Source organism: Pleurodeles waltl, chromosome 5 (assembly GCF_031143425.1).
Source record: "Pleurodeles waltl isolate 20211129_DDA chromosome 5, aPleWal1.hap1.20221129, whole genome shotgun sequence".
Taxonomy (NCBI): Eukaryota; Metazoa; Chordata; class Amphibia; order Caudata; family Salamandridae; genus Pleurodeles; species Pleurodeles waltl.
In genome coordinates this window covers 232,616,366-232,631,852 of record NC_090444.1, presented here as the reverse complement: position 1 = coordinate 232,631,852, position 15,487 = coordinate 232,616,366, and the positions used below count along the sequence as shown (strand labels likewise).

The 15,487-nt window shown below is 46.2% G+C and overlaps 1 long non-coding RNA gene across 1 annotated transcript in view; it reads left to right on the top strand.

The window, feature by feature from the left end:
* LOC138295587 (uncharacterized) overlaps positions 1 to 15,487 on the top strand; it is a 266,633-nt gene that overhangs the window by 58,580 nt on the left and 192,566 nt on the right. The window lies entirely within an intron of this gene.

Below are 15,487 nucleotides of genomic sequence, written 5' to 3'. Positions count from 1 at the left end.
GCTACTAGAATGTAGGGGGCATTGTAAAGCAAAACACATGTCCGCAAAGCCACAGTAACAATACTGTCAGTTTCCTTGCAATGTCAAAAAGAGGCCCTCACCACGATAGAACAGACGCTCAAAACTGAACTGTATGGAAAATAACACAATGCTACAGTGTGATAAATGGCAACATGCAAAACACAGGTACTGTAAAACAATCTAAATACCCCTCCCGCCAGCCACCTCTTGTACCGAGGGCGAAAAAGTCCCTGGGGACAATCCAGAGGCCCCCCGAGCACCAGGCGTCCGGAAGAGTGGTTCACAGAAGAACCAAACCGAAGAGGTGACAGGCAAATAAGCAGCGCATTCCCTGCCTGCTGTTCCGGGGCAGACCACTACTGCTCCCCTGGCAGGTTTCCCCCACAGCCCCTTCGGCTGGGTACGTAACAGTCACAACCCCTCCAGCTGTGACCAGAGACCACCCCACTGGGCGTCCCAGAAAACTTGTGCCTTAGCCCCACCGGCTGACCGCTCCACTGTTACAGTCCCTCAGGCTGCAACCCTGGACAAGCCCATGAGCTGTCCAGAAAACCACACTGCAGCCCTACCGGCTACACACATTCATTAAAACATGACACCTCCTCGCATCCTCGGAGCAGAGGAAACAAACACCAGCAGTAGCCCAGAAAGAAAGGGGTAAGGAATTGATAAGTGAAGAGGGAAAGTAGCATACAACCCCAGAATCCGACGCGTGATGGACGGCCACCAATGGAATAGCAGGAGTGGCACTACAGCCATGCCAGTGAAGGCAGAGCAGAAAAACAGCCAGAAACAAAAAACAATGCTCAGGGAGAGGGAGATACGAAAACTCAGAAGCAACTTCACCCCTTATCACTGCACTCCCCACTTATTGAGACACAGCCAAAGCAGACAGGCATCGAGATATCTGTCTGTTGCTGGGCGAATGAAGCAATGCATGTTGCATGAGCTGTCTCTTTTAAGCAAGCCTTGCATTACAAGCTGCCTGTTAGGGTTAATGTACTAAAGGTCATGCAACCTTCTGCATATGTTTTTCAGGCCTGTACATCATTGAGTATCACAGGATGAGGTCAGGCCTGGGGGAATAATAAAATTGATTCCTTAGCCAGTTTCCACAGGGGTCCCCTTTGAAAGAGTGGGAGTGGATATAGTGGGTCCACTTGAACCTCCCACAGCATCAGGGAATCAGTATATCCTAGTAGTAATGGGTCATGCTACTAGGTACCCTGAAGCAATTCCCCTTAGGTCCACTACTGCCCCAGCAGTAGCCAAGACACTCACTGGGATTTCCTAAGAAGGTGGCTTCTAACAGAGGTACAAACTTCATGTCAGCTTACCTGAAACATATGTGGAATGAGTGTGGGGTGACTTACAAATTCACCACACCATACCATCCACAAACCAATTGCCTTGTTGAGAGATTCAACAAGACATTGAAGGGCATGATCATGCGGCTCCCTGAAAAACTCAAAAGGAAATGGGATGTCCTCTTTCCATGCCTGCTTTTCGCCTACAGAGAGGTGCCTCAGAAGGGAGTAGGGTTTTCCCCTTTTGAACTTCTGTTAGGCCATCCTGTTAGGGGACCACTAGCTCTTGTAAAAGAAGGCTGGGAGAGACCTCTCCATGAGCCAAAACAAGATGTGGTGGACAATGTACTAGGCCTACGTTCAAGGATGGCAGAGTACATGGAAAAGCCAAGCAAAAACCTTGAGGCCAGCCAACAACTACAGAAGATGTGGTATGACCAAAAGGTTGCTATGGTTGAGTTTCAGCGAGGCAGAAAGTCTGGGTTCTGGAGCCTGTGGCTCCCACGGCACTTCAGGACAAATGGAGTCACCCTTATCCAGTGCTAGAAAAGAAGAGTCAGGTCACCTACCTGGTGGACCTAGGCACTAGCAGGACCCCCAAGAGGGTGATCCGTGTTAACCTCCTCAAAATCTTCCATGATAGGGCAGATGTCAACATGTTAATGGTTACAGATGAGGACCAGGAAGCAGAGAGTGAATCTCTCCCTGATGATCTCTCCATTGACCCTAAGGATGGCACACTAGATGGAGTTATCTATTCAGACACCCTCTCTGGCCAACTGCAGGCAAGTCCTACAGCAGTTTCCTGAGCTCTTTTCTTTAACCCCTGGTCAGACACACCTGTGTACCCATGATGTGGACACAGGAGACAGTATGCCTGTCAAAAACAAAATGTTTAGACAGTCTGATCAAGTTAAAGAAAGCTTCAAAGTAGAAGTCTACAAGATGCTGGAGTTGGGAGTGATTGAGCACTCTGACAGTCCCTGGGCTAGCCCAGTGGTCTTGGTCCCCAAACCTCACACAAAAGATGGCAAGTAAGAGATGAGGTTTTGTGTGGACTACAGAGGGCTTAATTATATCACCAAGACAGATGCTCACCCCATTCCAAGGGCAGATTAACTAATTGACAAATTGGGTGTTGCCAAATACTTGAGTACCTTTGACTTAACAGCAGGGTACTGGCAAATAAGAATGGCACCAGGAGCAAAAGAGAAAACCGCATTCTCTACACCTGATGGGCATTACCAGTTTACTGTGATGCCCTTTGGCTTAAAGAATGCCCCTGCCGCCTTCCAAAGGTTGGTGAATCAAGTCCTTGCTGGCTTGGAGTCCTTTAGTGCAGCTTATCTTGATGATATTGCTGTGTTTAGCTCCAACTGGCAGGATCACCGGGTCCACCTGAAGAAGGTTTTGCAGGCCCTGCAAGCAGCAGGCCTCTCTATCAAGGCATCTAAATGTCAGACAGGGCAGGGTACTGTGGCTTACTTGGGTCACCTTGTAGGTGGAGGCCAAGTTCAGCCACTCCAACCCAAGATCCAGACTATTCTGGACTGGGTAGCTCCAAAATCCCAGACTCAAGTCAGGGCATTACTTGGCTTCACTGGGTACTATAGGAGGTTTGTGAAGGGTTATGGATCAATAGTGACACCCCTCACAGAACGTACCTCCAAGAAAATGCCCAAGAAAGTGAACTGGACCGTGGACTGTTAAAAGGCCTTTGACACCCCGAAGCAAGCAATGTGTACAGCACCAGTTTTGAAAGTTCCAGATTACTCTAAGCAGTTCATTGTGCAGACAGATGCCTCTGAACATGGGATAGGAGCAGTCCTGTCCCAAACAAATGATGATGGCCTTGACTAGCCTGTTGCTTTTATTAGCAGGAGGTTACTCCCCAGGGAGCAGTTTTGCTGTGCAATTGAGAGGGAGGCCTTTGCTGTGGTCTGGACCCTAGAGAAGCTGATAGCATACCTTTTTGGTACTCACTTCATAGTTCAAACTGACCACAGACCTCTCAGATGGCTAATGCAAATGAAAGGAGAAAACCCTAAACTGTTGAGGTGGTCCATATCCCCACAGGGAATGGACTTTGTAGTGGAACACAGACCTGGGAATGCCCATGCCAATGCTGATGGCCTTTCCCGGTTCTTTCGCTTAGAAAATGAAGACTCTCTTGGGAAAGGTTAGTCTCATCCTCTTTCGTTTGGGGGGGGGAGGGGGTTGTGTAAGGAAATGCCTCCTTGGCATGGTTGCCCCCTGACATTTTGCCTTTGCTGATGCTGAAAGTGTGCTGGGACCCTGCTAACCAGGCCCCAGCACCAGTGTTCTTTCCCTAAAACTGTACCTTTGCTTCCACAATTGGCACAGCCCTGGCACGCAGATAAGTCCCTTGTAACCCCTGGTGCCAACGGCCCTGATTGTATTGTATTACATTATTTATAGAGCGCATTCCGGCCAAAGCATCAAAGCGCTAAACAGACCATAAATAAAGAAAGACGAACACCAACTATCCCTGGGATTTAATTTACAAAGACTCAGGTTTTAAGACTTTTCCTAAAAAGGAAGTGATTTGATATTTGACGCATCGAGAGAGGCAAATAATTCCATAGTCTGGCTGCCTCCACCGTAAAAGCCCGATCTCCCCATCTCACTTTTTTACAGCGTGGTACCTTTATCATATATTTTGAAGCTGGTCTCAAGTGTCTTGGTGGTAGATAAAACAACAAAAAGGACTTCAAATAATCTGCCACCACCCTGGGGACCCCTCACTCAGCACATGCACACTGCCTCACAGCTTGTGTGTGCTGGTGGGGAGAAAAAGACTAAGTCGACATGGCACTCCCCTCAGAGTGCCATGTCAACCTCACACTGTCTTTGGCATAGGTAAGTCACCCCTCTAGCAGGCCTTACAGCCCTAAGGCAGGGTGCACTATACCACAGGTGAGGGCATATGTGCATGAGCACTATGCCCCTAAAGTGTCTAAGCAAAACATTAGACATTGTAAGTGCAAGGTAGCCATAAGAGTATATGGTCTGGGAGTTTGTCAAACACGAACTCCACAGTTTCATAATGGCTACACTGAAATCTGGGAAGTTTGGTATCAAACTTCTCAGCACAATATATGCACACTGATGCCAGTGTGCAATTTATTGTAACATGCACCCAGAGGGCATCTTAAAGAATACCAATCTGACTACTAGTGTGGGGCTGACCAGTTCCTGCCACAAACCAGACAAGTTGCTGGCCACATGGGGAGAGTGCCTTTGTGCACTCTGTGGCCAGGAACAAAGCCTGCACTGGGTGGAGGTGCTTCTCACCTCCCCCTGCAGGGACTGTAAAACCTGGCGGTGAACCTCAAAGGCTCACCCCTTTTGTTACAGCGCCACATTTCATCCTAGCTAGTAGAGATGCCTGCCCCCCCGGCCACTGCCCCCACTTTTGGGAGCAAGGCTGGAGGAGATCATTAGAAAAACAAGGAGGAGTCACCCACCAGTCAGGACAGTCCCTAATGTGCCCTGAGCTGAGGTAACCCCTGCCTTTAGAAATCCTCCATTTTAGTTTTGGAAGATTCCCCCAATAGGATTAGGGATGTTCCCCCCTCCCCACAGGGAGGAAGCAAAAAGAGGGTGTAGCCACCCTCCAGGACAGTAGCCATTGGCTACTCCCCTCCCAGACCTAAACGCACCCCTACATTTAGTATTTAAATCATTGTATGAAATCAGATTCCTGCAACCTGAACTACAAAGGGGGACTGCTGATCTGCAAGCCTGCAGAGATGACGGACGACGACAACTGCTTTGGCCCCAGCCCTACCAGCCTGTCTCCTGAGTCGAAAACCAGCGACGCATCCAACGGGGACCAGCGACATCTGAAGCTTCAGAGGACTGCCCTGACCCCCAGGACCAAGAAACTCCAGTGAGCAGCGACTCTGCTCAACAGCAGCAACATCTTTGAAACAAAGAAACAACTTTTAAAGAACTCACTCTTCCCACCGGAAGCGTGAGACTTCACACTCTGCACCCAACGCCCCCTTTCCTGCCTGCACCGCTAGAGTGACCCCCGGGTCCATCCATTGAAACCAATACAAAACCCAACACCTGCTTTGCACACTTCCCCTGGCCGCCCCTGTGGCGCTGAGGGTGTGTTTTCTGTGCCTACTTGTTTCCCCCCCCCCTCCCCCCCCCCCCCCCCCAGTGCTCTACAAAACCCCCCTGGTCTGCCCCAGTACCGGGTACTTACCTGATGGCAGAGTGAAACCGGAGCACCCCTGTTCTCCATAGGCGCCTATGTGTTTTGGGCATCTCTTTGACCTCTGCACCTGACAGGCCCTGAGCTGCTGGTGTGGTAACTTTGGGGTTGCCTTGAACTCCCAACGGTGGGCTGCCTATGCCCAGGAACGGAGACTTGTAAGTGTCTTACTTACCTCACAACCTAAGCATTAACCCAACCTAACCATTACCTACCTCCCCCAGGGACTGTTGATTTTTGCACTGTGTCCACTTTTAAAATAGCTTATTGCCATTTTAACAAACACTGTATATGTTATTGCTATAATTCAAAGTTCCTAACTTACCTGTGTGGAGTACCTTGCATTTTATGTATTTACTTCAAATCTTGAACTTTTGGTTCTTAAAATAAATTAAGAAAATATATTTATCTATATAAAAACCTATTGGCCTGGAGTTAGTCTTTGAGTGTGTGTTCCACATTTATTGCCTGGGTGTGTACAACAAATGCTTAACACTACCCTCTGATAAGCCTACTGCTCGACCACACTAACACAAAATAGAGCATTAGTACTATCTAGTTTGGCCACCATCTTACCTCTAAGGGCAACCCTTGGACTCTGTGCACACTATTTCTTACTTTGAAATAGTATAGACAGAGCCAACTTCCTACACCAGGACATCGCTGTGGGCATGTTGCCCCCTCCAGGAGCAGTGGCGTAGTACCATCTTCTGGCTGAGGTGCCCCCCCCCATCCCTCCCCTTGTCTCTGAGGTGCCTGTGTATTTTCGACTAGATGCCCCTGCAGTGTTCTCTCCGTTTTGAGGCAGGAGTCAAGTGTGGGCTTCGCCCATGGCTTTCGGGCCCACTGGTCAACGGACATTTACAAGGGACAGTGTACGGCCTCCTGTACATAATGTAAATATTTGTATATACAGATTTTTTTTTAATACTCATTTGCTATATTTGCATGTTCCAAAATATCACTGATTGAACTCAATTCTTTTTGTCCTTGCGTTCTTCCAGGGGGTTATGGGGTGTATCTGTAATGTTGTTGGATGTGTTGTGTGTTGTGGGTGAGGGTGGGGGGTGTGGGTGTTGCGTGTGTGTGTGTCACTCTCTTTTATGTCCCCCGTTCGTGCTCCATGGCGTCCTGGTTCTTCGTTGAGTGTCGAAAGGTGAGTAGTTCCCCTTCAGTGTACTGTTTCCACCATGCTTTTGATGTCGTTGGTACTGACCCGGAAAAGCTGGCGGTTTGGCCTGTCATAATACAGTGGGCGGTACATTGTCTTCTGCCTGTCTGTTGGCGGTGACCGCTGCGGTGTTTGTTGCTACTGTCCTGGCACTCGGAGTGTTAAAGTGGCTGTCTATGTTGGCGATTTCCGCCGTGGTCGTGATCCCATTTCTTTTACCGCCGGCCTGTTGGTGGTGTTACCGCCGCTTTAACACCGACAGCCAGGGTTGTAATGAGGGCCTAGATCGTGTACTAGGTATAAGTATGTATAGCTCTAGGTATAGAGTACACTTTCCTGTGGAAAGCACCGGTGACAGAGTGATAATGCAATTGCAGTCCCATCGGTGCTACCAATGTAGGAGGCTGGCCTGGTTTGTAGTGGGTGCCAAATGCACTTACACCTTATACCAGGTTCAGTTATCCCTTATTAGTGAAATGTAGTCAGTGTATAGAAGCAAGGCATGTCTAGGGGTAGCTGTAGCTGAGGAGCCACGGCTTATCTAGGAGACATGCAAAGCTCATGCAATACCACTGTAGTCACACACTAATTACACACATGAAAGAAAACACTCAGTGTTACACAAATAAAGGTACTTTATTTTGGTGACACAAATGCCAAAAATACCTTAGAGACTATACTCCCTTAGGAGGTAAGTAATGTACAAAGTTTATACACTGGGATTCACTAATAGCTGTAAAAATAGTAAACAGTGCAAATAGTGAATATCATAACAGTTAGAAATGGGCCTGTCGCATAGGCTATCATTATTCTAATGAGACTAATGTATTTTGAGCGGCAAAATCGCCCGCGGTGTGGGAGACTGAGTCCGACCCGTTACAGGTGACACCTGTCGCTCCAATTCAGGTTTTGCTCCTGCCAACTAGCAGTGCCTCATCTCCACCCAAGGGCGGGATGATTGGGCAGGCGAGCGCATGACAATTTCTCAGGGAAATCGTGGTCACTCAGGTCTCATCCGTTTCTCTCGATTACATTAGTCTCATATACTTAATGACAAACAGAGGTAGTATACATTTCAATAAGATTTTAATGAAGCGACTGCATATTAGATAGCAAAGCACGAGTTGCAATAACCAGGACGATACAGCATGACAAGATTAAAATTGTGACAAGGACAGTAAAACATAAAAATAATGCTACCATATTGTCACTAAAGTCAATAGACTAATTTCTACCTAGGCTATAATAGTGCATAGCGTGTTAAGCTTTAATTCTGTCCTTCAGGTTACCCTGGCAAGACATCATCCCCCATACCAGAGTGAAAGCCTGAAGTCTGCATAAGCAGCTGTGCAAAGCGTTCGGCAACCAGCATACAGTCGTCGTTCTCTGGCTGGAATTTCCCTCTAACGTGTAAGGGACAGGGAAATGTTTTTATAATAAAGCAGCTGATGTTCTGAGAAAATGTCCCTACGTAAAGATGTATGTTTTCTATGAATGTCAGAGACAAAACTTTATACCACGTTCACCGGCAACCTGTCTTACTGTAGCCTTGGAAGAAGCACAGAGTGAGCAAGAATGTCTTGTTTGAGAACAGTGCTGGCCTAGGCAAAAACAGTGAGATAGAAATAAATAAAACAAGACCGTGGAAATGGCTACTGTAGCAATAATAAATGAAGCTGAATAAAATATATCTAGGTTAAAGTGCACAGCGGCAGGCCTAGTATGCTAAAATAAAGTGCAAGGAGTTATAACTAAAACAACAGGCCTAGGGGAAACAAAAACCATATACTAAAATAGTGGAATGGGAAAGTTGGTTTCCCACCTAGGCAAGTGTAGTGTGAAGAGGGGTGCCCGGAGTGTAAGAAAACACCAAAGGTAATGAATAAAATCCACCCCAGAGCCCAGGAAAGCAGGAGTAAATCACAGTAACTTTCCTAGGACACACAAGAACATGAGCAAGAAGATAATAGAAGAACCGGAAGAGACTGCAAGACACCAACAGTGGATTCCTGGACCAGAAGACCTGTGGAAGAAGGGGACCAAGTCCAAGTAGCAAAGAAGAGTCCAGGGAAAACAGGAGCCCCTGCTAACCCGGATGAAGGCGCAAAAGAAGAACCACTAGTGAAGAAGAACAGTCAGTTCTGCACCCAAGAAAATGGATGCGGGCTCCTGGTTGGTGCAGATGATGTCCCACACTGGATAGATGATTGCAGTCTGGTTTGCAGTCTATTTTAGTATATGGTTTGTGTTCCCCCAGGCCCATTTCTAACTATTGTGATTTTCAGTATTTGCACTGTTTTCTACCTGTTTATACAGCTATTTCTGTTTACTAGTGTATATAATTTGTGTATTACTTACCTCCTAAGGGAGTATAGTCTATCTGGTATTTTTGGCATTTGTGTCAAAATAAAGGACCTTTATTTTTGTAACATGAAATATTTTCTTTCATGTGTGTGAGTACTGTGTGACTACAGTGGTATTGCATGAGCTTTGCATGTCTCCCAGATAAGCCTTGACTGCTCAACTGCAGCCACCTATAGAGAGCCTGGCTTCTAGGCACTGCCTACAATTCACTAATAAGGGATAACTGGACCTGGTATAAGGTGTACATACCATAGATACCCACTACAGACCAAGCCAGCCTCCAACACCAATACCGCTGTGCTTTCCATATGTTTTCATCTTACCTGTTCCTGTATCTGGAGCTTTCTCAACTGAGCTTGCAAAGGGGGGAATTTAATTTTTAATAAAGCGTTAATAGGGGGCAGGAGTTCAGCATACACTCAACCCTTGGAATCAGTTGGTGGCGGCTTAGGGCATTACCTGATTAACCAAATTTGGTTTGTCACAGTTCAGTTTCTAGTATTGCCATTATTTAAATGTACCTGTTCAAGGGGGTTGTGAATGTGAAGCTTCTAGATCTGTAGTCCTGTGTATCTCTAAATATGTCTGAGCGATCAAAGGTTTACCAGTATGTTTGGGTCCACTGCTATAGGTTTCCTTTATTTCTCAGAATGAAGTGCATTATTTTGTTACAAGTTTTAATCATTATTATGTCGTGGGTCCATATTGTTTTGCTGAGCTCCTGCCTTCTGTGATTTTGCCATAGGGACTTGTTTGCTTCAGCTGAATGTGTGGAAAAATGTGGTTTCCATTCATGAGGTTTCACAACTTCACTGGGTAGACCAAGCCGTATTGTATTCCCGCTTTATGCAAGATTTGCTTTACCAGGAGGAATACCCTCCTGGCTACCTGCACTGCTGTGGTGAAATCTGGATCAATGGATATGTTACTACAACCACATCTACTTACCATCATATTGCAGATCCAGCTGGTCTCTGGCTGTTCTTGGCGCTGTGTTGTGACCTTTGAAACTGAATAGGCAAACAATAATCATCTGACTGAAGCTTGAGGTGCCAGTCTTGGTCCCAGTAACCTATGTGCCCTTTCTACTGAAAAAAGTGAGGTAACTGAGGATTTTGCGAAGGGATGTTTCAGGCGTTCCTCTAGTTATACTTCCATGCATTTGATGTTTGATGTTTCTAAAGTTCCAAGAATGAAAACATTGTTATGCCTTGACCTAGTTTCCAGGTCTCCGGTTTTGGCTCTTATTACTTCCAGCGCTTATTCCATCAGTAGCAGTTTCTCATCATGATGTTTCATGTACAATGTGCATTGTTCGAATTGTCCAGTATGGTCACAGAGCGCATAAGCATGCTCTTTCTCATGGTCTAATCAGTCTGTGAGGGTGCCTATCCTGGAGTCAAACTGTATTTCCTTTTTAACCTGCGGTCTAGGTCCTTCTCTGTTACTCCTAGCAACTTTTCCATTCTCAGCGACCTCACCCGACACAATGTGAGCAGTTGTGCGGTGCATCTCTAAAGTTGTTTCTTCTTTCCATAATTTTTCCCCATTGGTTAAGCTGGTCAGGAGGGTGCCCCTAGGTTTCTCCACACAATCGTTTGCTCAGCAGCACAAGACGGGAAGTACTGGAAGCCGCTGCAGCTCCTGCGGGGTATAGGGAATGCAAGGTTTCCTTGTTTTGGATGGGCCCCTTCAGCCCCTAACCCATGCCGTTGCATGCTTTACAGAATGCATGTAATTGCATGGAATAAGAAATAGTTAAACTCCCAGCAAAGCCAGTTCCCATTCACGAGCGCCAAATTCAGCAAATCCCACAACAATGCGGGTTACCCATCTTAAATGTTGTAGCAATTTATCATCCGTGAGATAGATATGATCTACATAGGACAATGCTTCAGGGTCAATGTCGTGCAAAATTGCAGTCACACGAGCTGCGAACAGTTCTGGACTGTTCTTATACCCCTGGGGTAAACAACAGAATTTTTTTCTGGGAGCCTAGTGCGCTGAAGCTTGTTAAGTCTCTACTCTCAGGTGCTATATTCTGGCAGAAAAAAACCATTGGAAATGTCTAGTGTTGTGTTGTATTTTTTGTGCACTATGTTGTTCATCAGTGCTGTGCTATGTGAGTTTTGTATAGCATATGTGCATGTATGACTGTTTAAATCTCTGTAGTCTAAGACTATTCGGTATGAATGGTCAGGTTTAGCTACGGGGAACAACGGATTGTTCATTGGTGAGACACAGGGTTTGATTACGCCCTGGTACTTCAATTGTATGAGGATTTCCCTCACAGGTGCTTGAGCATCATGTTTTATTGGATGTTTGGGTTGATTTTTAATAAGAATTACATGGTAGGGGGAATCTTTGTCCCATCATATGGGGTTGCCATATAACTCGGGTGCCTGCGCCTTTGCCCAATCTATGGCATAGGATTCAGCGAGTTCCTCCGGATCAAGGGGTGAGAAACAACATTTTAAAACATCTTCCCCATATGGGCAGGTACGGACAAATTCAGTTGGCCAATCTTGTTCAGCCAACAAAACATCATATATATTTACCACACGATCCCAAAAGATTGCATCTATTGTGCATTCAATGTCTCCCTCTAACTGTAGCGTTACTTTATACACTCTATCAGGCGTGGAGACATGCCTGTCCGCTGTTTCTACTTGTAGAAAGTCATCAGTTGCTTTCACCTCCAGATGCTATAGAAGACTCTGGCGGACTATTGTGACCTGTGCCACGCTGTCTATCGGCGCTAGTGCCCACTTCCTGTTCTTCAAGAGGACCCTCTTCTTGAGTGGCATGCCGAACTGCAACTTCTGCCACCTTTTTTTTTAAGTGGAGTTTTTGTTGGGGATGTTTCTCTTCCTTTTTAACAGAAACCTCTGTTGAGCGTTGTGATTCCTGTCTTGGTTTCACGTACTCTGTTGGTTTCACGACCCTCATTCTTTCAGGTGGCCCCCACTGAACCTAAGACCAATAAACATCTTTGTGATCTGAGTGATGCCGGGGCTCCTTATGTTGAACTGCAGGGGAGCCTCACCATTTTGTGTTACGCCACTCGCACAAGATTTTCTGGTATAAATCATTCAGAATGTGCACTGTTATTTTAGTTGCTGGTCTGCTTCATAGTTTTCAGCCATGTCTTTTGGGTGCATGCTGTGATCTTGTGGGATAGGTCTAAACCATTGGGGTAATTTACAGTACTGTTGCATTTGTGGTTTAAGCTATACTCAATACTGCCTCTCCCCAGTGCTTAAACATGTGTTTCAGGAGTTGGGGAGGCATTATGAGATATGCATGTCCTAAGTAGTTGGGGAGTCGTGGTTGTGCTGTATTCTCTATTAGATTTGTGCTCATTTTAATTGCTGAAGCTGTGTGAAGTAGCTGTGGGATTGAGTCTCACATGCAGCTAACTAGAGTGATTGAGGCTGTTGCTTCAATAAATGTATTGAACCAAATCCTATTTCTGTTTGTTTCTGCATGGATGAAATATATGTAACTGAGAGAAAGGGGTAAGATCTGTTCCATCCCGATTTCCCAGAGGAGAAGGATTGTCATACGATAGGCTGCCACAAATCACTTTTACGTCTGGTGCTTGTGAGGTGCTGCTAGCTAGCTGAAAAGGATTAGGCCTACAGCTGTCACATGGTGTAGAATCAGACTCAGTCCCCCAAGCTTGGTGGTGCTGCCGCCCAAATCTAGAACTCTTGTTACTACAACGGGAGTCCTATGACAGAAGTTGAGGTGTTTCATGAGAGGTGTGGGGTTGTTGTCGGTGATGGTGCATTGGATGATTTCTTGGGAGATGATGCTGATGCCCCCACTGAGTCTGTTGGGGCAGTCTCAGTGTATCATCTTGAAGCCGTTTAGAGTTGCGGTGATGATGTTTGGTTTTGAAGATTGGTTGAGCCAAGTTTTGTTGATGAAGGCAACGTAAGGGGGGAGAAGGTGGTGATGGTGTCTCAGATTTCTGTGGCATGCTTTCAGAGGGATCGGGCATTGAGCATGATGCATTGGAGTGGTTCTGGATTGTTTATCGTCTTGTGGGCGGAAGTGGGGCAGGGTCCTGTGTTGCATGAGAAGCAGAGGTGGTGGCAGGTGAAGGGTCCTTTGGTTGATTGTGAGGAGGATGTGTGGTAGCAGTTGTTCTAGTGACCAGGGTCTAGGGCCAGGAGCTCCTTGGCAGTATAGTGGCAGATGGTGGGAGGGCCTGGCACTGAGCAAGGCCCAGGCACGGTTGGGCGCTGACTGGCTTGCCTTTGGTGGACCTGCTGCACGGGCATGCTGTGACAGTTAAGGAGGTCCTTAGGGGAGGGCGGGGTGCTGGGTTGCAGGAGACAGAAGACAGCAGGATGAGAGAAATGGGGGGAAGAGAGATGGAGCAAAACAAACAGTAGAAGAGAGGGGAAAAGGAGCAGAAAAATGAGCAGAAGAGAGGGAAAAAAAGAGCAGGAGAGCAGTACAAACCAAGGCAGGAGAGGATCCTCTAAAGTGTGCACATTCAAATGACAGAACCTTGAAATAGTCCTGTATTGTTATTTTTCGTCATCACCTCCCATAGTACTTGGATGTGGTTGTCATTGCCCAGATGCCCTTTTTGGAAAGAAGTGACTATTTACATGAACGCTGGCCAAACAGTCCCGAACCTCGACTATTTCGCCAGCAGCTGGGTAAAAAGTGCTGTTTGCAGGCATACCGGCCAAACAGTGCAGAATCTCTACTATTTAGCCAGTTGCTGGGTAATAAGTGATTTTGTTTTTCCTGGTATTCGCATGACCACAGCCAAACAGTGCATAATCTCTATTATTCGGCCAGTGGGTTGGTATATAGTGAAGTCTTTTTCCACTATTTGCAAGGCCACGGCCTTACAGTAAAGAATCTCCATTATTTAGCTAGCGAATGGGTAACTAGTCATGTTCGTCTGCTATTTGCACGGTGGTCGCCCAAACAGTGCAGAATCGCCATGTAAACAGTGACGTTTTTTGCCATTTGCCTGGCTATCAGCTGAACAGTGCAGAATCTCTACTATTTAGCCACCAGCCTTGTAAATATTGTAGTTTTTCTGCTATTTTCAAAGTCATTAGCCAACCAGTGCAGAATCTCCACTATTTAGACAGTGGATGAGTAAATAGGGAGATTGTTCTGCAATATGCACGGACACCAGATGAACAATGCAGAATCTGCACGATTTGGCCAGCAGCCAGGGCAAATAGTGTAGTATTTTTGCTATTTGCATGGGCACCGACCAAACAGCGCAGAATTTCTACTGTTCTGGCAATGACTGGTAAGATGGTGAGGTTCTTCCGCTATTTGCATGGCCAATGGCGAAATGGTGCAGAATATTTACTATTTAGCCAGAGGGTGGGTACCTAGTGAAATCTTTCTGCTATTTGCACAGTTGCAGGCCAGACTGTGCAGAATCTATTGTTTAGCCAGTGGCTGGGTAAAAGGTGAAGCTTCTCTGTGATTCTCAAGCCCACTTGCAAAATAGTAAATAATTTCTACTATTTCTCCAGCGACCAAAGGAGTAGTAGAGACAATTCACTTTTTACCGGCAGCCTGGTAAGTAGCTGCTACTTTTGCAGAATTGAACCCTGATTCCCAGTTAACTGTGGTCACAGTGGCAGGCACTGAAAGCACCATTGAACTTTGGTAAGTACCATCTGAATGTATTGTTGCTGTCACAGGGACATGAGATCGGCCCAAGGTTATCTAGAGTGACCAAAGCAACTGGAGAATCCCAGCATGCTCTTGATCTGATAAATGCATACAGCAGTCTTCATTATATATTAGCTGTTGAGTTACCAAAGTTATCTAAGTAATAAATGGAGCAATCAGAAAAAGCCTTAACTGATTTAATGAGCCATTCATAGTTTCTCTTTACTAGTGTACATATACCTGTATGTGTTTGATTACTTGTGCATTGCTTATATTTCGAGACCAGCATAAGCTACTAGCACAATCATCCAGGTAGCCACTCATTTTGGAGGTAGGTGGCAGAGCCACACACCTGTTCCAGACTGACCTTTGCACCTATTGGGAGTCTGGGGGATCCTGATGCCTGCAGAAGCCGGGTAGAAGGGCAAGAGCACAGGCAAATAGAACCCAGCCTGGTCTACAATGAAAGACAAAAGAAGTAAGCCAAGGCGCGCAACCTGAACAAGACGCAGGAGTTCCAACCTCACCATTGGGGCCATGAGGGTTTGCTCTGAATTCATCTGCAATAAAATAGACTTAGACAAATTGAATATATATACTTCCTATAACTGGAATAGCCTTCTTGTTGTTCTGTACTCCTTTTCATGATGACAAAACTATTGTTACAGTCCAGTCAGTGGATCATATCAAAATATATTATCGTGCTATGGCAGG